Genomic DNA, 24,009 nt, shown 5'->3' on the forward strand with positions numbered 1-24,009 from the left:
CAAGTCACCAACAGCCCGGGTGTTCTTCAGACACAGAGGCCCTCATTGGACTGTAGCCATGGTCACTGTCCCTTCTCAAACGGGGGGAGGTGGGAATCAATTTCAAATATTGGTCTGTTGAAGGAGTGGACAGAAGGCCGCATGGTTAGTGTAGTGGGTGGTACGGTTAGTGTAGGGGCAGAATGGTTCGTGTAGGGACAGAACGGTTAGTGTAGGGGTAGAACGGTTAGTGTAGGGGCAGAACGGTTAGTGTAGGTGCAGAATGGTTAGTGTAGGGACAGAATGGTTAGTGTAGGGGCAGAATGGTTGGTGTAGGGACAGAATGGTTAGTGTAGGGACAGAATGGTTAGTGTAGGGGCAGAATGGTTAGTGTAGGGGCAGAACGGTTGGTGTAGGGATAGAATGGTTAGTGTAGGGACAAAATGGTTAGTGTAGGGACAGAATGGTTAGTGTAGGGGCAGAACGGTTAGTGTAGGGACAGAATGGTTAGTGTAGGGACAGAATAGTTAGTGTAGGGACAGAATGGTTAGTGTAGGGACAGAATGGTTAGTGCAGGGACAGAACAGTTAGTGTAGGGGCAGAACGGTTAGTGTAGGGACAGAATGGTTAGTGTAGGGGCAGAACGGTTAGTGTAGGGACAGAATGGTTAGTGTAGGAGGTAGAACGGTTAGTGTAGGGGCAGAACGGTTAGTGTAGGGGGAAAAATGATTAGTGTAATGGGTGGAATTGGTTAGTATAGTGGGAGCACAGCTAGTTTAGTGGGGGTATGGTTAGTGGAGAGGGCAGCACGTTTAGTGTAATGGGCAGCACGGAGAGTCTAATGGGTGACACGGTTAGTGTAGTGAGCGGTACCGTTAGTGTAGTGGTTAGCACAGCAATATTACTGCTTCAGCAACTCGGGTTCAAATCTGGCACTATCTGTAAGGAGTTTGTATGTTCTCCTCATGTCTATGTGAGTTTTTCCCAAGTTTTCTCCTACATTCCAAAGACATACGGGTTAGTAGGTTAATTGGTCACTTGGATGTATTTGGGCAACACGGGCTTGTAGGCCGGTAGAGCCTGTTACTTCTATGCTGTACGTCAAATAATGCTTTAAAAATGTAAAAAAAAATTAAAGACATGGAGAGAGTTAATTTCTTGCCGGCCCTCATATTTAGACATGTTTTTGTTGTACTAGTGGCTGACCTCATCTATGTTTTCCAGACCTGAGACTGTTCAAGGCAGAACGTTTGTTCCTTTTTTTCAGCTTGAAACTCCACTGTGTGAACAGTGAAAATAATTAGGAACACTTGCAGATGGATGAGGCTATTAAACTCTTATTTGATTATATTAAATTTGACTATTGGCAATGATTAATTAGATAGAAGCTTCTTATGAATTACCACACAGAATCGTTTAATGTTGTAATCTCCTACATGGTGGGATGCCTCACTAACTTGCAAATTAAAGGCATGATGTGTCACATGTCCAGCAAGTTACATCAGGGAAAAAAACATTAACTAATATCTGTGGAATTTAGTACCAAGGAGGAACAAAAGGGACAAACCAGTCAAAGTCCCTCAAAATTGAAAGCGTGATCGTGTTCAGTGCTGTAATGGCTCATTAACAAGAGTCTGATGTATTTATTGAAAAGTGAAAAATCACAAATGCAGATTGTGCTTTAAGGACTTATACAGAAGAGATATTTAAGATGTTAAAATGAAGAATGATTGAGTATTCTGAAAGGCTAAGATTTAAAAGCCTTGAGTCTTTTTTTTTGTATGGGAATTGAATACCTATGAATACATATTTCGAAGGAACAAGCAGCCAAATAAGATGTAGATTTCTCATGGAATAATTATTTTTTTAAAATTCAGATTTAGACATGCCACACAGCAACAGGCCATTTTGACTCACAAGCATTTCCTGTCCAATTACACCTGATTAACCTACACCCCCAGTACATTTAAAATGGTGGAAGGAAACCGGCGCCCCCGGGGGAAAAACCCACATAGACACAGGGAGAAGGCAAAAACTCCTTACAGACAGCATGGGATTTGAACCTTGGTCCCGACCGCTGGCGCTGTAAAGGCATTGCCCCTAATCACTACATCAACTGTACTGCCTTGCATGAAAAATATACAAAAAATGGTTAAAAATAAGGTAATATAATTGCTTTGGTTTTTCAATTTTGTTGTTGGTACTTGATGGCATTTGACAAAGTTTCAAATCTCTTACTATGTTCAACTGATCGAGGTGATGTCAACTCAGAGCAATAACGTCAGTTCTACTCTCTGCCACTTATATCCATGGAACACATTCTCTCTTGACAATTATTTTCCCCCACAGATACCTTGACACCTTGAGTTCATCCAGCAGTTTATTTTGTTTTGTCTCTGAAGATTTACTTAACATTGGATTTAAAATCATGTGGACTGGACCCATGATTTGTAATAAACTGGATTTAACCATTGCAGGCGACAGGAAGGTTCCCAAGTTTTTAATGAAGCACGGTTATTTTCAGATTTGACCATGGGAATTGTTTCCAACAAATATTAGAAGCAATAATTTGCAACAGCTTTTAGAGCCATGGAACATTACAGCACGGAAATAGGCAATAATGTTTTTTAGACTGCAATGTCGGGAAAATCACTGAAAAAAATGAACATACTTACTGCTTGTGTGGTCGTTGTGGACATCTTTTTAGACTGCAAGTCCCTGAGTGGAACTGTCCCAGAGGTTGGACTTGTATTGGAGTGGGTGACCAACAACGAATATTTCCCATGTGATTTACGCTGCTGGCTTCCTCCAAAAATTTGCGGGGGGGGGTGGGTCCTACAGGATAAATCGCGGGGAAGGCATTGACTCAAAACTCCCGCATTTTCCTTTTTAGACTGGCTGTGTAGCGGTAAAATTCCTTGATTGTGCTGTTACATGCCTGCAGTCTAAAAACTATATATGTCCTCACTCTCGAATTACTCCAGTTCACTCAATGACAGAGAGACTTGTGGTGATTTCCCCACAGTAACACTGGTTTTACACTGTCAGAGACATCTCCCATTCCTCCCACCCCACACCCTTCCCAATTCTGACAAAAGGTCTTCGACCTGAATTATTAACTCTCTGCTCACAGATGCGCCCTGACTTGCTGATTATTCCTTGAACTATCTAATTTTATTTTAGACTTCCAGCATCTGCAATTTGTTTTTGATTTTTTATTTAGAGATACTGCCCAGTATCTCTAAATTTCACCTCACGATATTGCACCCCCCCCACCCCTCGCCCAAACACCCATGAAACCAACCAAATGGGATAGTGACTGAATGTCTTAAACATGGTATTCAATACCATTTCAAGCTAAAAAAAATTCCGGAACCACAGATCATTAACAAGCAAGTGATATCCCTCCCTTGGATTTAGATGCCAGTTACTCTTCAACAGCAGAAGAGTGAAGGAGGTGTAAATATTTGACATCAGTTGAAGTTCTATTGTAGTTATTGTTTTTGGACTGGGGCACAATCAAGGAATTTTGCCACTGCATGGGGCAGTCTAAAAAGGAATGTGCAGGAATTTTCGGTCAATTCCTGCACCGCGATTTATCCTGCAGGACCCTACATCTTTTTGGAGGAAGCCTGCAATGTAAATCGTACTGGAAAAATTAACTGACGGTCATCCATCCTACTGCACGTCCAATCCCTGGGACTGTTGCACTCAGGTACTTGCAGTCTAAAAAGGTGCCCAGTGTGAAAGACCATACAAGCAGTAATTAGGCTAATTTTTTTCAGCGATTTTCCTGACATTGCAGTCTCAAACACATTATTTTCTTGTCACTTGAAGTCTAAGCATTCACAGGTGGCCTGCTGACCCTTTTGCTCTTGGGAATGAATGAACTGGAATCTGCATGTGAATATTGCAAGTGCGGCATGTCTCAAGGTTCGAGCTCAGAAATACAACACACTTAACGAGGAGTGCAGTTGACACTGATCTCTTTTATATAGTGAGGCAGACACTGGCTGCCATGCGAACCCGTGGCCCTTCAGACTCTGACTGGTGTCCTCACGCCCCACTGGATTGGCTGGATCGGCCGGTTGTGCTGCAGCGCACCGGCGGGTGCGGCTTGTGCCGCCCCGGGCACTGATTGGTCCTTTCATGCTCCGTCACTGGCGACTGGCTGGCAGAGCTTGTTCTGCAGCGGCCTATGGGAACGGGCCGTGTGCCGCCTGTTCGAACGGCGCCTTCTGCGTCGGCCCGCGGCGACGGTCGCAGCCCGCCACAAAAGCATGGTTTTTTAGCACGACACAAATCCAGATCGTTGCACAAGATTAGTGTTGAAAGAGTGTGCTCTGTGCACCTTGATGGCATTAACCACAATTGTTAGCTTTCAAAAAGGGGTTTGGGCTCATTCTGCTCTATATTCAGACCAAAGGCAGTACAGTTAGCTTAGCAATTAGTGCAAGGCTATTACAGCACCAGTGCTGCCTGCATAGACATTATCCCAGTGTCTGTGTGGGGTCCTCTGGTTTCTATCACCCTCCAAAAATGTATGGCATTTGTCAGATGATTGGTGTATTTGGGTGGCACGGGCCGGAAGGGCTTGTTACCGTGCTGCATGTCTAATTTTAAAAATTAGTTTATATTTAAAAATGTAAACTGAAAAGAATTTTCATCTAATGCAGGATCTCAGCCCAAAACGTTGCTCGTGTCCCTGCCTCCACAGTTGATGCTTGGCCCTCTGAGTTCCTCCAGCAGTTCCCCCCCCCCCCCCCCGCCCCCCTCTCCAGGTTATAATGTCTGCAGCCTCGTATACTGCCAAGGATTTTGAAGCTGCCCCAGTCATTGTCATTTTGTACAAAATTGAAGTACAAAGCTCAGATTTATTGCCAGCGTACATACACGACATCACATACAACCCTGAGATTCTTTGTTCCTGTGGGCAGCAGAAATTCTACTTGCCGATCGTGGAAAAAGATACGTATACAAAAGAGAGAAATGTAAACAAAATGACTGCAAATACAGGAAAAATAAATATTCAGTAATAAATAATGTGCAAAGTAGGAGTTCTTAAAAGAGTCTCTGATTGAGTCTCTTGTTTGGGACTCTGATGGTGGAAGGGTAGAAACTGATCCTGAACCTGTGGCGTTTATATCTTTTCCCTGACATCAGTGACAGCACGTGCTGGGTGGTGAGGACCATCGATGATTGATGCTGCTCTCTGACAGCAGCATTCCCTGTAGAGGGTGAGGAGAGTTTTGCCTGTGATGTACTGGGATGTGTCCACTACCTTTTGCAGGGCTTCAGAGGTATTGGTGGCCTCCATGCCAGGCCATAGTGCCCCTGGGTCATTTTCCTCTGCACAACTGTAGAAGTTTGCCAAGGTTCCCAATATAATAGCGTACCTCCACAAACTCCCGAGGAAGTAGAAGCCCTGACGTGCTTTCTTCATGAAGACATTAGTAGGTTGGATCTAGGAAAGTAAAAGCACAAAAAATGCTCGAGGAATGAGACCTTGAAGAAGGACTCTGGCTGGAAAGGTCAGTTTGCCTTCTCTATTGAGTTCTTCAAGCATATCTGTGTTTTTACTATGATCACAGCATCTACCAACTTTCATCTTTCACTTCTGGGTCCAGGAAAGGTCCTGCAAAAGGGTGACTCATGGTAATTTAAATTTGCTCACCCTCTCCACCTGGATCACTAGATCGTACACCTAATTTTCCCTTCCTAAAATCTGACTCTGAAATGGTGACTCAGAGTAATTTAAGTTCACCCTCTCCACCTCTGATCCCCTAATGATCATTGGATCATACATCTAATTTTCCCTTCCTAAAATCTACAATCACCTCCTTGGTTTTGGTGCCATTGAGTGGGAGGTTGTTAGTGCACCATTCTGCTGAGTTTTCAATCTCCCTCCTGCATGCTGACTCATCGCCCCTTTTCATATAGCCCACTACTGTTGAATCCCCAGCAAATTTGTAAATGGTGTGTTGGTGTAACGCCGAGTCACACAGTCGTAGGTATTAAGCAAGTAGAGCAGGGGCCTATTTACGCATCCCTCTGGTGCTGATAGGGATTGTGGAGGAGATATTCTTGCCAATCCACACTGATTGGGATCTGTTGGTGAGGAAATCCAGGATCCTCAAAGGGGTATCTTGGAGTTTGCTCATCAGTTTTGAGGGGATGGTCCAACTATAGTCGATAAAGAACATTTTATGGATGCCTTTTGGCAAGTTTCCTTTTCTTAGATTTTATATTGAAGTGAAACACAGAAGTAAAAATGCTGGTAAAAACGCAGAAATTTGCCTTCAAGGTGATACAAGAAAGTTTGGGTCTTGTAAAATTAAGCAGATTCATTGAGAATTTTCATTTTAATGAAAACATTTGAACTTTGAACATTTTCAGCTATTATGATAGTCTTTTTTCCTATTTGCACAATAATGACAGAAATTGTGATCGATCTATTAATACGCTGCTTCTCTCCTGGAATGTTTTATTTTGTGGAACCTTTGTTTAATAGCGCGTACCATCGGCACATGTTTTAATTTTCCATGAGGGGATATATTGAATGATATCTCTAAAGCTACCTTGTCGAAAATTATGAATTTAAATATAATTGCTGGTGTCAAAGACATTTGGCACACATTTATATTTTAACTAGGAGAAGTAGAGGTTAACCTTTGAAGACTAGCTTCTGGCATTAAAAGATGATGATTATTTTGATCTAGTCACATGACAAACAGAAAGACTCATTAAATGAGCAGTTGTGAAATCTTTGTTAGTGAAGATTAGGTGCAATTTTTTCAATGCAGGTTTCACATACAGAGAACTTTTCCAAAGGAATTTTAAATTTTAAATTTTAGATTACAGCACGGTAACAGGTGGGATTCAAACCCAAGTCCTGATCCCTGTGCTGTGAAGGCATTGTGCTAACTGCTGTGCCAATTATAAGAATATAAGAACATAAGAATCAGAAGCTGGTGTGGTCAGAACACCAATTTGTGCCAACACCACAATTCAATAAAACCATGGTTAAGTGACAATTTCCTCTGTTAGGCCTCGCCAGCAGTAATTAGGAGATGCAAAAGCAAATGGGTTAAATTTAACTCAAAAATTTATTAACAATTGTCAATAATAGAATTAACTCTAAACCAAACACCCGGACATAAGCCTCTATGACTTATATGTGGAAAAAAACCCAGACCATTACAGTCCACGCCCAAAATGCCCCAAAAGCAAACTCCCAAAACAAAACTTCAAGTCAGTCTCATCAAGTCCGTTAGTCAAAAGGGAACAGCTCCCAGTGTCTGGTCTCCAGGCTTGGGATTCTTGGTTTAGTTGCACACTGGACTTTTAATTGGACATGGAGAGAGGTGGCTGTGATCACTGTCGACTTATGGATCACTGCAGAATTAAGACTTTCCTAAGTTTTGAATGTGGAAACGACCACCTTCAATTTCTTTAAACCGGAATCCTAGTCACTACACAAGGTTCACACCTCCTAAGCCCACCTTAGGGTTACAAGTGACCTTCTGTCACCCAAGTCTTTCCCTCTAAACACCCTGTCTTGCGTTGTCAAGAGATTCTTATCACACAAAGCCCTCCTCTTGGAAGAGAACTGGGGAACCCCAGGTTGGGCGGACACACACACACACACACGCACGCACACACACACACACACACACACACACACACACACACACTCTGATGAGTGGCACAAACTGCTGTCAGGACAACAGTGCTGGCACCTGCGGACAAAGTAGCTCAGTCTTCTTTCTCCCAGTGAAACTACTGGGTGAGCCCACTGACAGACAGTTACAGATGGCAATGCTAGCACCCGTGAACAAAGCAACTCAGCCTCTTGTTTGCTGAAGCTGCCAGGTGAGCACCCACACAACACAGACCGTCTGACTATCCCTCCGACCAACCGACTATCCTGCTCAAAACTCAGCGCACTGGGCTCTTCAACTGCCCCAGTACGTGCCTTCAGCTCTCCTGATTGGTGCAGAGAGGTTGACCACAGCAGGCGCGCTCTCTGCAAACTGTCATTTCTCCCAGCACTGCTTCAGTGCTTCCCACGTAGCTGTCAGTTTTCCCAACGCTACTTCAGTGCTTCAGAGCAGCACACGATCCTCTCTCTCCCGCTGTAGGTTCAGTCCTGCCCCTGGTCCAAAAATAAAACTATCCAGGGTCCACTAACCTGCAAATCCCTTGATTCCCACAGCACCTAAAAGCATATTGATTTCAGTCTCACTCAGCTGCTGAGTCTTGGATGGTGAATTCAAAAGATTCTTCAAACAAAAAAAAATCTTCTCATCTTTGTCATCTATGGCTGTTTATTAATTTTTTTTCATTATTAAATTTAGACATACAGCCTGGCAACAGGCCATTTTGGCCCATGAGCCCATTCCACCGAATTAACCGACAATCTCTGGAACATTTTGAACGGCTGGAGGAAACCGGAGGATACGGGGACAACAAACAAATTCCGTACAGACAGCGCGGGATTCGAATCCCTGTCCCGATTACTGGTGCTGTAACAGTGTTGTACTAACCGCTTCGCTAACAGTGATTTTGAGACTCGAATTGTATTTTCCCATTCAGTACCTACCCTGTCAAGCACAGTAAGAATTTTGTATCCTGACAATGGAATTTCTTATTCTTCCAAACTTCAGAGATCGTAAAACCCAGTCTGCTTAATCTCTCCACAGAAGATAAAATTGCCATATCAGGGGTCAATGTAGTGAGTTTTGCTTCATTCCTTCAATTAAATGCACATATTTCCTTTTGGACAGAGGACAAATCCAGATAGAGCCCAGTATTACTGCAAGCAAGATGCCTAAAACCAAACATACCACATCTTCCCCGAAGTTATTCATGAAGGATACTCCAAGCATCAACATCTTTTTGTCTAGCACTATTTAAAAAGAGTGTGGGTATGCACTGGATGGGTCACGTCTCCAGAATGGAGGACCATCGCCTTCCCAAGATCGTGTTATATGGCGAGCTCTCCACTGGCCACCGTGACAGAGGTGCACCAAAGAAAAGGTACAAGGATTGCCTAAAGAAATCTCTTGGTGCCTGCCACATTGACCACCGCCAGTGGGCTGATATCGCCTCAAACCGTGCATCTTGGCGCCTCACAGTTTGGCGGGCAGCAACCTCCTTTGAAGAAGACCGCAGAGCCCACCTCACTGACAAAAGGCAAAGGAGGAAAAACCCAACACCCAACCCCAACCAACCAATTTTCCCCTGCAACCGCTGCAATCGTGTCTGCCTGTCCCGCATCGGACTTGTCAGCCACAAACGAGCCTGCAGCTGTCGTGGACTTTTTACCCCCTCCATAAATCTTCGTCCGCGAAGCCAAGCCAAAGAAAAATTTAAAAAGAACTCTGCCTTTCCATTTTTACTCCACTGAGCAGATCTCCATTCTAATTAGGGGATGCTGTACTATTCCAAGGCCAATAATGCAGAATGAGGACCTATCCCTTGCCACAGGCCCATCCCCAAAACTGCTTGGCATTTGCTGACATCAGATGCAGACAAGAGCCTTTAAAGAGATCCCTGGAAACTGACATCTGAAAGACTGCAGATGCTGGAATGATGTGCTAATTCTGCCTCCACACTAAAGATAAATGACGACTGACACTTCACGATCATTCCACAATGACCATTTTTCCACCAATGCACTCCCTTCATAGTTGTGCCCATCATCCACTGTCCTCACTGGCTTCACCTGGATCAGATTTCAATGCTGTGTTCAAGGAAATGATGGAAAATTAGAAGAATCTAGAAAGCCTTCATGAGGCATCACGTTGTCCCAATTAAACGATCATATCTGTGATTCCTCCAATATTTATGGCCTTTCAAAGTCCTGATGTGACACCCAAGCCTGTTTTCCATAACCATCTCAAAACCAATTTTGTTGACATCCCAATCAACCCCAGTCCACCACCTCTAATCTCTCCCATGTCCATTGCTTTCATAACCTGTCTGGTGTTCCACAGACACAAGACAGTCACCTGGAAGAGCATTCCATAGAAACCATAGAAAACTACAGCATAGAAAACAGGCCATTTGGCTCTTCTAGTCTGTGCCAAAACATCATTCCTCTAGTCCCACTGACCTGTACCCATTCCATAACCCTCCACACCACTCCCATCCATATCTATCCAATTTATTATTAAAACTTAAGAGTGAGCCCACATTTGCCACATCAGATGGCAGCTCATTCCAAACTCCCACCACTGTCTGAGTGAAGAAGTTCCCCCAATGTTCCCCCTCAGCCTTTTAACTTTCATTTTAAAGCCACATCCTCTCATATTTATCTCTCCTAATCTGTGGAAAGAGCCTACTCGCTTTTACTCTGTCTATACCCTTCATAATTTTGTAAACCTCTATCAAATCTCTCTTCATTCTTCTACGCTCTAAGCAACAAAGTCCTAACCTGTTTAATCTTTTCCTATAACTCAACTCTGAAGACCCAGCAATATCCTAGTAAATCTTCTGTGCACTCTTTCGATCTTACTGATATCCTTTCTGTAGTTTGGCAACCAAAACTGCACACAATATTCCATATTTGGCCTCACCAATGTCTTATACAACCTCACCATAGCATCCCAACTTCTATACTCAATACTTTGATTTATGAAGGCCAAGATGCCAAATGCTTTCTTTACAACCCTGTCTACCTGTGGCACCACTTTCATGGAATGATGTATCTGTATTACTAGATCCCTTTGTAATTCTACACTACTCAACACCCTACCATTTACTATGTACATCCTACCTCGGCTTGTCCTTCCAAACTGCAATACCTCACACTTGCCTGCATTGAATTCCATCTGCCATTTTCTTGCCCATTTTTACATTTGGTCCAGCTTTGAAAACCTTACTCACTGTCCACAACACCTCCATTCTTAAGGTCATCAGCCAACTTGCTGAACCAATTTACTACATTATCATCCAGATCATTTATATAGACAACAAACAACAATGGTCCCAGCACCAATCCCTGTGGCATACCCCTAGTCACAGACCTCCAGTCTGAGAAGCAATCATTCCATTCAGCCAATTTCAAATCCATTTTACAACCTCTCTATAGATACCTAGTGTCTGAACCATCTGAACTAACTTCCCACCTGGGACCTTGTCAAAGGACTTACTAAAGTCCATGTAGACAACATCCACAGCCTTTCCTTCATCTACTTTCTTGGAAACCTCCTCAAAAAACATCATAGACACAACCTCCCACGCACAAGGCCATGCTGACTATCGTTAATCAGGCTTTGACTGCCCAAATACTTGTATATCCGATCTCTCGGAACACCCTCCAATAAATTACCCACTTCTGATGTCAGGCTCACCGGCCTGCAATTTCATGGTTTTCTTTTGGAGCCTTTTTTAAACAACATGAGCTACCCTCCAATCCTCTGGAACCTCATTCATGGCTAAGGCTATTTTAAATATTTCTGCCAGGGGCCTCTGTAATTTCTACACTAGTTGCTCTCAAGGTCTGAGGGAATATCATGTCATGTCGTTCACACATTCAAAATTACTCCCACATAGATCGTTAGACCTTGGCCTTCAAGGGCCGTGGTAAATTCACACTGCAATCTGGATTACCTATTCAGAGATGTGAGTTCATCCTCAACACTGTGGTACATTGGTGGCCAATATATCAGGATCAGAATCTATTATCATGAACAAATCATGAAATTCGCTGTTTTGTGGTAGCATCACAGTGCAAACATTCATATTATAACCATCTCACAACATTACTGTAAATAACAATCAAAGTGCACTAAAAGTGAGGCAGTGTCTTTGGTTCATTAATTATTCAGGAATCTGATGGCAGTGGGGAGAAAGCTGCCCTTCTGCCGCTGGTTGCTCGTCTTTAGGCAAAAAGACTCTTTTTTCACGATGGTAGCAGAGTGAAGAGGGCATGGCCTGGGTGGTGGAGGCCTTTGAGGATAGAGATTGCTTTATTAAGACACCAACTCATGTAGATGTCCTCGATGGAGTGAAATCTGCTGCCTGTGATGTCACAGGCCGAGTAAACAACCCTCTGGAGTTTATTCCTACCTTGAGAGTTGGCGCCTCCATACCAGGCAGTGATGCAACCAGCCAGAATATTCTCCACGGTACACCAGTAAAGGTTTTTGAGAGTTTTCAGTGACATACCAAATTTCCTCAGACACCTCACAAAGTATAGCCACAGGCGGGCCTTCTTTGGGATTACATCAACATGGAGACTCCACGTCAGATCCTTGGAAACGTTGGCAACCAGGAATTTGAAGTTCTTGACCCTCTCCACTACTGAGCCCTCGATGAGCACTGGGTCATGTTCCCCTGAATTCCACAATCATCTCCTTGGCTTTGCTAACGTTGAGCGCAAGGTTGCTGTCGTTACACCATTCAATGAGCTGATCTATCTCCCTCCTGTACGCTTCCTCATTCTACTTGCTCAGTTTTCACTGATAAGGAGTGGTTACAAATGACGCCATTGCAACTCTTCCCTTGGAATGAATAAACCTTCTCAATGTAATCTAAAGGTTTTGTAAGCTTTGCCCTCTATGGTTGTGATATCAACTGAAATCGTTGCTTGTATTGGAGATACAAGAGACTGCAAATGCTATAATCTGGAGCAAAGGACAATTTGCTGGGGGAATTTAGTAGGTCAAACAACATCAGTGGGAGTAAAATTAGTTGCTATTTCCATTTGGAATCTTTGAAGATTTCCAACCCCAAACATTGACCCTTCTTTCTCTCCCAGCAAATTGTTTTTTTTTCTGTGATTTGATTGCATTAATGCCTCAAAGTGCACTCTTGGTTATGTGTTATTCAACAATTGTAAAATATTTATTTAAGTGGACAGTTTAATTATCTATCATCTGGACAAGATTGTTCTTGCATTCTGTCATGTTGTATGTGTTATATTCTAGATCAAGAATCGCTTAGGAAGCAAATAGAATTGTTCAAGGAAAGGATAATCGTTAAAAATTATTACAAAATAATGTAATGATGCACAATGCAATTCCAGGCAAAGTCTGATTGTTCGCCAGGAAATGTGAGTTTGATACATATCCATCAAATAGAAGTGAGACTAATTGGCAGGTATCAAATTATCCAGAAAGGTTCAGTGAGCTTTTATGTTGATTCCAAATGTACAACTTCAAAGTTAAATGTTACTTCACACCAAGAGCAGCCTTGAAAAAAAAATTATGTAGGTTGCTTCAATTACACAAATGTATTGAAGTCAATGGCACTGAAAAACCAAGGGGATATACCATTTCATAAACTAAAGAAAGATGCATCACTGAGGTCACAAGAATGAATGAAAAAGTACGGCAAGTGGTGAGAGAGAAAGGGCAAAGTGAAAGAATCTTGTGTACACCTTTGAAATGCCAAGGCCAAAATTATAATTTATTTGTAAAACATCTGTTTGCCACTGTTAATTATGATTCCACAATATCCGGACAAACGTTCAATTTTTAAAACATTTCAGTTAAGTATCAGAATATTCATTTTTTCAGACATAGAGCCCGGTAACAGGCCATTTCGGCCCACCACCCAGTGCCGCCCAATTACATCTGATTAATCTACAACTCCCGATACGTTTTGAATGGTGGGAGGAAACCAAATTCCCCAGGGAAAACCCCCGCAGACACAGGGGAGAACGTCCAGTCTCCTTAAAGACAGCGCGGGATTTAAACCTCAGTCCCAATCGCTGGGGCTGTAAAGGCATTGCACTGACCATGCTGCCCTGTAGTTGTAAAACACAAAATGCAGCAAACCAGAGAAAAATCTATGGGGAATTCATTTCTCCCACTTTCTGAATTAATATCTGGCTGGTTTCTCCTTACCCCACTGGTCTTTCCTGACTTTTTTTTTGTTTGCTTCATTGCTTCGAAGCTTTGCAAGTGGAATTGGTTTAAGACAATATAACAAATGCACTAAAGTGAGTTAGTGATGTTTATTCCCCTTTCCAAATAGCAAGGAAAGGGTGAAGGTTAGGAAGATGAGATGTCGATGAACAGCAATGTGGGCTGATGTCGTTTTACAATAATAATTTACCCTCACTGAGCTTTCATCTGGTGTTAGTGACCATTTGGTTTCTCATCCATGTGGCTTGAGAGCAAAGGACATCCAGAGTAGAGATGAATTCCATTCCCCACCTCATGGCAAATTGCAATTCACCAGAATGATCAGAAAGGGTTAATGGAGGGAGTGAAGCTGCAATCTCAGGCAACAGAAGCTTGAGTGATGCTCTTGAAGGAGTGGACTCTTAGTTGAGGTGCATAACATTGGAGAGGATAGACAATGTTCCCATGGGCAGATGATTCAAGAACCAGGAATTATGAATAGAAGAAGATCATGAGTCAAAAAATTAGGAAAAGCCCTTTTTATCAGAGAGGGGATAGGATTTGTAAATCATTGCTTCCAAGAATGAGGAAACAGAATTAAGATTCAAGATTCCATTTATCGTCCTTGTCATACTACATGAAATTGCTGTTGCCTGCTGTCGCCATCAGCTGACATTGCCTGAAGTACCTCTTACAATCAGAGAAAGAGAAGCAAAGGGCAGTCCCTCCCAGAGTCACCGAGAGTCTGTAGATTAGTCTTCAGCGCTTCTGCAGCCTCCGCAGCACCATGGAGTCCAGTCCAAACCACTGGCAACCTGAGCTCCAAATCCCAACTTCCGACACGGTCAGGATCCCTTCAGTGCCTTTGGCACCCCCTCGCATCCCAGTTTCGTTACCTGGTACCCCCTTCAGGCAGTTTTGAGCCGGCTTCAGAAGCGAATTTGGATAGGCACGTCAGGGAATAATTTGCTGAACGGTGGAAATAGCACTGAATGAAACTGGCAGGATAACTGCTCAGTGCAGATTTGATGGGCCAGATTGGCTCCAACTGATCCTTGTCAATTTTTCATTAAGGCAGGACTGTGGGCTGATTGCCTCTTTCTTAGCATGTGATGCAAGGCAGTTACAATGCTTCTACTGCACTCCAAGGGAGACTAAGCCAATAAATCTGAGACCTAACTATGTTGTTTATCTAGAAAAAGAGCGGTGACTTGTCTGTAACTGTTTGATGGGTAATGAGTGAGCACAAATGAGGGGCAATTAAAGAATGTTAGAAGTAAACGACACTCATTCTTCCTCTCCCTTCCTTAGTAGCCCCATGGGAGCCCATATTTTGCTTCTTTCCTTCAAATCCTTCCACATCCTCACCTCCCCCTTTCTCTGTAATTTTGTGTAATTCTTGTGACTACCATCAGGACAGAGGTAGAGGAGCCACAAGGCTTGAACCATCAGGTCCAGGAGCAGCTGCTCCCCCTCCACCATCAGACTCCTCAATCACAAACTCAGTCAAGGACTCATTTAAGGACTCTTACTTCAGCATTATACAGTATGTTTATTTTTTTCCTCTTTGCATTGCACAGTCAGTTGTTTCGAGTTCTTTATTTGTGTACATTTGTGAAGAGTTTATTTTCACTACCAATAAGTCGTCATTCTGCATTGCCCACAGGAAAAAGAATCCCAGCATTGTATGTACCCTGCCAATAAATCTGAAATCTGAATCTGAATTTTGGATGTTGTTATCTTCACTGTTCATGTTTGAATCCAACAGTTGAACTGTCAGTGAAGGGCTTTGGCTTGAAACTGTGGCAATTATTTTTCCTTCACTGGTGCTGCTTGACCACCAACCCCCCCACCATGTTTCTCCAGCAGTGTGTGTTTAGTCTGAATCATCAAACATCTTTCAGTTTAATAGGGCAGCATGGTTGGTGTAGAGTGGCAGCAGTTGGGACTTGAGTTCGAATCCCACGCTGTCTGTAAGGAGTTTGTATGTTCTCCCTGTGCCTGCATGGGTTTTTCTTGGGGGGTTCCAGTTTCCTTCCACTCTTTGAAGCATACCAGGGGCATCGGTTAATTGGTTAAATTGGGTGGCACAGACTTGTGGTCTGTTACCAAACTGTATGAGAACAGGGTTCGAATCTTCCGATATCTGTAAGGAGTTTGTATGCTCTCTCCATGTCTGCGTGGGTTTTCCCCGGGGGGCTCTGGTTTCCTCCCACCCATCAAACTTACTGGGGGTTGTGGGTCAATTGGGAGTAATTGGGCAGGATGGGCTTGTAGACCGAAAGGGCATGTTAACCTGCTGCATATCTTAATATGGGTGGCTTGGTTGGCATAGTGGATCAAATCCATAAGGAGTTGGTACGTTCTCCCCGTGTCTGCGTGGGTTTTCCCCGGAGACTCTGGTTTCCTCCCACCATTCGAAACGTACCAAAGCTGTAGGTTAATTGGGTATAAATTGGTGGCACAGACTTGTGGTCTGAAATGGCCTGTTTCCGTGCTGCATGTCTAAGTTTAATTTTATTTTAAATTATGCGCACATGCTTTTATGTATAACTATCCAGTTACATCAAATGATAATTTTCATGCAACAAATGAATCAACCTGCAACAAGATGGAAAAGAATTGAGCCACGACCTGTGATTTTTCCCCACAGCAATTGCCGGAATCATTTGTCTATACTCCATGTTTGTTCACAAACATCATTCCAATGACTGAAGCATCAACATATCACACACAGCTCAGTCAACCTCATTGGAATTGATCAACCTCGTTCATGTTTATTATCATTTGACTGTACATATACACTCAGTCTTTCTCCAGACCATAGTGCACACATACACACACAATGCACAGCACATAACAATAACATATATACATGAAGATATAATTTACGATAAATATACATAAATATTTTGGGATGATTTGCTCAGTTAGAGGACACTGTTCATCAATCGCACAGACTGCTGAAAGATAGTATTTCCCAGGCGAGCAGTCCTGATTGTGATGCTCCTGTACCTCCTTCTTTATACAGGGGATGCATTCACGGGCATTTCCCCCCCCCCCCCCCCAATGAGGTATTGTGACCTCCCGCCCCCACCCGCAGCACTAGCGTCACTAGTCTGCTACGTCAGAGGGGTGGAGGAGGTTCATGGTAGGCAGGTAGGCACCACCCCGACCCTCTGCTGAGCAAGTTATGCCACCCGTGATTACCCTAAGACCTGTTCTGTCTTTATGGAAGTGTGTTAAAGATACTGTGTGCTAGAGAGACAGGGTCCTCAATAATTATTTGAGCTCTATTTAAGCAAAGTTCCTGGCAAATGATGTTAATAGAGGAAAGGGGAACCCCAGTGATCTTCTCATCACCTGCACCTCACAGTGACTTGCGGCCCCTCATGGCTTCAGAGACAGTAATTGCCCACTGTGCAGTTCTGTGTGAGATCCAGTTAGAATGGACAAAGCTACTTCTTCCTTGAATGATGTGATTGAACTTCGCGAATCTCACCACATACCAAGAGATACAATAATACTCTATTACATGTTCCACCCCACAGAGAAGTTGAATACAACGTTGCAACTTAACGTGGCATTTAAATTCATGACTTTTGGAAAGCAGGTCATTGCCAACAGCAATTAACATTTACTTCAGCATCTAAAAATCTGTAATACTTAAAAATCAAAACATTTACATTATGTTTTCACCTGGTAAATTAGTCAAACAGAACATGCCTGTTGAAGCAAGGTTTCCATTCGAAACATTGGCTATCCATTTTCCTCCATGGTGTTTCCCCACCACTGAGTTCTTCCTGCAGATTGTGTTCTGCCCATTGTACATGCATTCATACTTCTAACCTTGAACTAAGCTTTTAAGCATCATTAAGCTATTTGTTTAATATTTAATTTGCCATCCAAGGCTTAACATAAGAACCGTGACGTCGTTTTCACATTGAGAAAATATTCAAACGTTGGGGTTAAATATTTCCGTGGTTTGTTCAAGCATTGAAGGGGCCATTCTTGCGTCTTAGTTCTGATACCAGAATATAAACTCACCTGATGGAAGGACTGGTATTGGACAATCTATAGAAAACTATGGTTCATAACAGGCCAACTGTTTGATCTAACATTTCAATAACATCACATCAACTTTGTGAAGCCACCATATGGCATCAATAAATTAATAATTTGATGTTTATGGATAAGAAAATAAGACAATTTGGGATAATTTGATGTTTGTTGAATATCAAATAAGAATAAGAATCTCTGGGGACTGGAATCATTTAATAATAGCCTTGGCTGAGCCAAAGTCATTAAAGCTTTTCTCTTCACATCATAGAGTTGAGTCCTTGCCCTTTTTGGTGCACTGGGCAAGACTGTTAATTTGTGGCTTCCTGTTACTGTCCTTGGTAAGTAGCCTGGGCTTGTGTGCCTCATGAAAGCTTTCAGTGAATAGTGGTAGACTTCCTGGCATGCTTCATCTAGGATATATGTATCACCCACTCTGAGTGACATGTGTCCCACAGATGTTTCATCTACTGGGCAATTATGAGACCCACAGGGAGAGAAGAGATTCTGTTTTGTTGGTTGGACTTGAACGTAACGAACAACACACATGCCTAATACGTTCGAACAACAAAAAAAAATGCTCTTGCCTCTTTAAAAAATAAAAGAGGGCTTTAAACTAAATGCAGCTGTAAATAATGGGGGTGGTCTCACTTGGAATTGTAAAATGACAGGGAACAGAGAGAGGCCAATCTGCCGATTCTGCTTGATTTTATTTGAAAGAAATAATTAATCAGTCCCTCACTTTTTCCTTGTTACACTGCAAATATACCCACTTTACTATTAAAAGCTGCAACCGAATCAGCTCCACATTTCCTTTCAGGCAGCCTATCCCCGATCCCAGCAACTCAATGAATTTTCCAACAATTTCTTATATTGAGTCAAGCAGCATGAAGACTGGCCTCTCAGCATGAAGACTGGTCTGGCCTGTTAGCATGAAGACTGGCCTGGCCTGTCAGTATGAAGACTGGCCTGTCAGCCCACCAAGTCTGTGCCAGCTAGTAAACAGAATAAAACTCAGATAATGTGTTGTCGGGCAACTCTTCGGAAATCCTGATGGTTCAGCATCAGACTCATGGTTAAGGCCTGTTGAACTCTCCATCCAGTGACTATGACCCAAGTACCCGCAACTCCTTCCACTAACTGAAGCCCTGGTTCCGGAGCTTTCCATTCACTCACCAGGCTCTCGTTCTTGGACTGTCCTTCAGAGTCTTACTCCCCTCACTCCCAGTTTCCAGTAACCTTTTAAACTCACCTACTTCTGTCAGCCATGTTGAAATGTACCTGGTCCTGCATCCTGACTCTCCCTCCAAAATTCCCACATTTTCTTTACATTTAATGGGTTTCTTGTAAAAATGTATTTGTGAATGAAGATTGTGAGAATTGGCTCTCAGCATGGTCAGCACAACTCTATTACGGTGCCAGCAACCCGCATCCAGTACTATCCTTAAGGAGTTTGTAGGTCTTCCCATATTTACATGGGTTTCCTCTGGGTGCTTCACTTTTCTCTCACGTTCCAAAGATGTACAGGTTTAGTAGATTAATTAGACAAAAAGGGGCTATTTGGGTGGCCCGGGCATGTGGGCTGAAAGGGCCTGTTACCTTTCTGTATGTCTAAATTTTTTTTAAAAATCAACATCTAATCTGGAAGGTCTGCTGGACTGACCCAACAAAGTCCCAGGCAATGGGAAAGGTACTGTGGGTGCTTGTTTGTTTCTCGGGAATTGCGAGAGCAGAATTTGGAGTGAGAAGAGGACCGTTTAAAAAGAGTGGGACTTTGAGGCTTTGGCTCGAGACTTCGGTGGAGGCGCGGGAGATGAGGAAAGGGCAATCTTCTCCAGGACTGAAACAAGATTCAGCAAGAAGGCACAGGTTTTTCTCTATTTCTTAGACAGTGGGAATGGCAGCCGGGCAGGGGCATGCTCTTCTTGCAGAATGTAGATAACAAGGGAAGACAACATATCCCTGATGACTTCATCTGTGAGGAATGCATCCAACTGCAGTTCCTTACAAACTGTGTTAGGAAATTAGAGCTGGAGTTGGATGGACTTTGGATCATTCATGAGGCTGAGGGTATGGTAGACAGGAGTTACAGGGATTCAATTTCACCTAGGAAGCAGGAGGAAGGAGGTTGAGTGACAGTCAGAGAAGGAAAAGGGACAGGGAGTTAGTGCAGGGCACTCCTGTGACTGTTGCCCTTAATAGCACATATACTGTTTTAGATTATGTTGAGGGAGACGTCCTACAAGGGACAAGCCATGGTGGTTAGGTCTCCCTCACTGTGCTAAGAAAGGGAGGAAGGAGAATTGGCAAGCTGTGGTGATAGGGGATTCCATAGTTTGGGGAACAGTTAAGCAGTTCTGTGGAAGAGATAGAGAATCCACAAGGTATGTTGCCTCCCAGGTGCTGGGGTCATGGTTGAGCAGCCAGTTGTCATGGTCATTCTGGGGCCAATGACATAGGTAAGAAGGGTAATGAGGTCCTAGAATGATAGATCAGAGCATTAAGTGTAAAGTTGAAGAACAAGACCTCCAGGGTTGTGTCCTCAGGATTACCAGCCATGCCTCATATTAGAGAAGCTAGTAGTAGGAGGACAATGCCGCTTAAAACATGGCTAGTGCAGGAGGGAAGGCTTCCGATTTCTAGATCATTGGGCTCTCTTCCAGGGTATGTGGGACCTTCACCGGCGGGACAATTTGCATCTGAAGTGGATGAGGACAAATATCCTTGCAGGAAGATTTTCTAGTGCTGCTACAGGGGTTTAAACTTGTTTAGCAGGGGGATTGGAACCAGAGTCCAGAGCAGAGCACTGCCTTACTTTGATTTTTCATGCCTATTTTTATTTATTTTTAGTAAAGTGGTTTATATGAACATTTTCCCTGTGACGCTGCCGCAAACAACAGATTTTGTGACTTGTTCATGACAATAATTTCTGATTCTGATTCTCATTCTGGGAGGTGAGGAGGAAAAAGATGATGTTAAGACTGCAGATAAAGACCAATCAAAGGCTTGCATATAGTGGAAATAATGTTCTCAGGTACATCTATTTCAATGCTAGGAATGTCATAGGAAAGGCAGACAAACTAAGAGCATGGATTGGCACATGGAATTATGACATTGTGACCATCAATGAAACTGCCTTGCAGGAGGGGCAGCTCAATGTTCCAGTAGTCCGCTGTTTCAGATGAGATATAGCAGGAGGGATGAAAGGAGGAGGTGTGCTATTGCTCGACATGGGAAATATCATTGCTGTGCTCAGACAGAACAGACAAGAGAGCTTGTCTACTGAGTCTCTATGGGCAGAGTTGAGGTATGGGAAAGATATAACATTAATGGGGCTGTAAACTTTTCACATATTGACTGGGACTCCAATACTGTAAAAGGGCTAGATAGCTTAGAGTTTTTCAAATGTGTTCAGTGAAGTTTTCTACATCAATATATCAAGGAACTAACTAGAGAGAGTTCAATACTGCATCTCCTATTAAGGAACATGAGAGGACAGGTAACAAAAGTATGTATATGCCATTGTGTAGAATGATCCTCAAACCTTAAAACCTTAAAACTATATCAGGGGTGGGCAAACTTTAAAAAAAACTTCCATTCCACCTTAAGTAATTCTTATGCCATTGGTAATCTGGCATAAGGGATTGCTTAAAGTGGTATGTGAGTGGGAAGGGATGGTTGAGAATCACTGTTCTAGACCTAATTATTACTGAAATATGTTGCTTGAGAAAAATTGTCATTGGTCCATTTCTTTTGGAGCTATGAAACCATGTACATAATGAGTCAATTAGGTACGATTAAAACAGTGATTTTCAAACTTTTTCTTTCCACCTTAAGCCAGTGGTTCCCAACCTTTTTCCGTCCAACTCACATACCATTTTAAGTATTCCGTATGCCATAGGTGCTTTGTGATTAGTAAGGGATTGCTTAAGGTGGGATGTGGGTAGAAAGAAAGAAATTTGAAAACCAGCAAACACCAGCATTTAGAATTGAATCCGGGATGGAAAAATGCACAGGACAAAAGAAAAACAAGAGAGTTATGAACTCAGCCAGTACCATCATGGGCAATATTTATCACTCCATCAAGGGCATCTACAAGAGATGGTATCTTAAGGAAGCAATCTCTATCCTCAAGGACCCTCACCATCCAGGACATGCCCTATTCACACTGCTACCATCAGGAAGGCAAACTCCCAGGGCACAAAAAACTGCTTCTTCCCCCCCCACCATCAGATTTCTCAATGGATAATGACACCACCTCACTTTCTCGTCCTTTGCTCTAATTTATTTATTTTTGAAATGTAATTTATAGCAATATTTGTACTGTAATGCTGTCACAAAACAAATGTTGTGATGTTCATAACAATAAATTCTGATTCTGATTCTGAGTGATGAGAGATTTAATAGAGGTACAACAAATTCTGATGGGTGTAGAGTAGACCGTTGCCACTGAGGTCAAATGGGACACAAACCAGATGACATGTATTAAGCGTGAAAGGGGAGAGGTTCAGGAGAAACATTAGGGAGAATCTCTTCTCACAGAGAGTGGTGGGAGTATGGATTGAGTTGAAGTGGTAAATGCAGGTTCAATTTTAACATTCAAAAAACTTTTAACATTTAGGGTGGCATGGGCTTATGGGTTGGAGGGGTCTGTTAATGTGCTATGAAATTTTAATTTACATTTAAACATACAGCACGGTAACAGGCCATTTCAGCCCACGAGTCCCTGCCGCCCAATTTACACCCAAATAATCTGCACCCTCGGTACATATGGAGCATTGGGAGGAAAGCAGAACCCCTGCGGGAAACATATACAGACACGGGGAGAACGTACAAACTCCTTACAGACGGCGCAGGATTCGAACCTTGATCTCAGTCGCTGGTGCTGTAAAGGTGTTGCGCTAACCGCTAAGCTAACTGTGTCTCTCCTATATGTTGGAATTTTTTAAAAACTAGACAGGTATATGGATGGGAGGGGTATAGAGGGATATGGAATTGGAGCAGGTCATTGGGACTAAGTAGAATAATAGTTCAGCATAGATTAGAAAGGCCAAAGAACCTGTTTTTTGTGCTGCTATGTTCTGTGGTTCCATAGTTCTATGTGCTGCATTAACATAGTTTTCCTGTAATTCTTCATTAATCCTATTTTATTCCTCCTATATTCCCCAAAAGTTTCCCAGGTGCTACCATTTACACTGCTCAGTAGCTAATTAATCCTCCAACTCGTGCAGTTTTGGATCTTGGAGGGAACAACAGTTCCTAGATGAAATCGACTTGGAGAACGTGCAAACTCCACGTAAACACCAGCATTTAGAATTGAATCCGGGATGGAAAAAAGCACATGATGGAGGCGCTGCTGGAGCCACTGTAGCTGAGGCGCAGCCGCTGGTGCAGACCCACGGGGAACGTGGGAACAGAGATGCAGTGCTCCTGCAGGGTCCAGCTGCCATTGTCTCCACGTGGGCTTTGTACGGCCCATTGAGAGAGCTGACAGTGGTTTTATCAAATTCCTGTGACCACGGGTCTGCGCCCAAGATGGCAGCACCTATTAATCGGCAGCAGCCACGAGGGCTACAGATTCCGGGGAAGCGGAGGACTGGAGCAGGGCACCAGCAGACAAGAAGAACCCGCACCGTTTGAGAGGGAGAAGCAGAGGAGACGACCCGAGGGGGCAGTGACCAGTGAGGGGGCTCTGCAGCTGAGGGACCAGTGCATGTTGCGGGCTGCTGGCGACTCAAGGCGAGGAACCCATGGAAGCTGCGGGCTGCTGGAGACTGGCTCGAATTGGCCGGAGGGGTACCAGGTATCAGAACCAGGATGTGAGGAGGTGCCAAGGGTCCCTGACCATGTCAGAGGTTTGGATCCGGAACTCGGGCTGCCAATGGTTTGGACTGGACTCTGTGTGGCTTTGGAAGTGCTGAAGGCAAATCTACGGACATTTGGTGACTCTGTGGGGGGGGTGGGGTGGGACTCTCTCCCTCTGACTGTAAGTCTGACTGTAAGGTGCACTTAGGCAATTCCTGGCAGTGCCAAATCTCTGCCTTGCAGGGGGCAAAAAGAAACTTCATGTAATATGACACTGTTTAATTATTATAATAATAAATTGAATCTTGAA

At 43.3% G+C, this 24,009-nt stretch overlaps 1 long non-coding RNA gene across 1 annotated transcript in view; it reads right to left on the reverse strand.

Moving 5' to 3' along the window:
• Nucleotides 1–24,009, reverse strand: part of LOC138747604 (uncharacterized) — a 45,984-nt gene that overhangs the window by 4,151 nt on the left and 17,824 nt on the right. The window lies entirely within an intron of this gene.

This window comes from Narcine bancroftii, chromosome 12, assembly GCF_036971445.1.
Source record: "Narcine bancroftii isolate sNarBan1 chromosome 12, sNarBan1.hap1, whole genome shotgun sequence".
Taxonomy (NCBI): Eukaryota; Metazoa; Chordata; class Chondrichthyes; order Torpediniformes; family Narcinidae; genus Narcine; species Narcine bancroftii.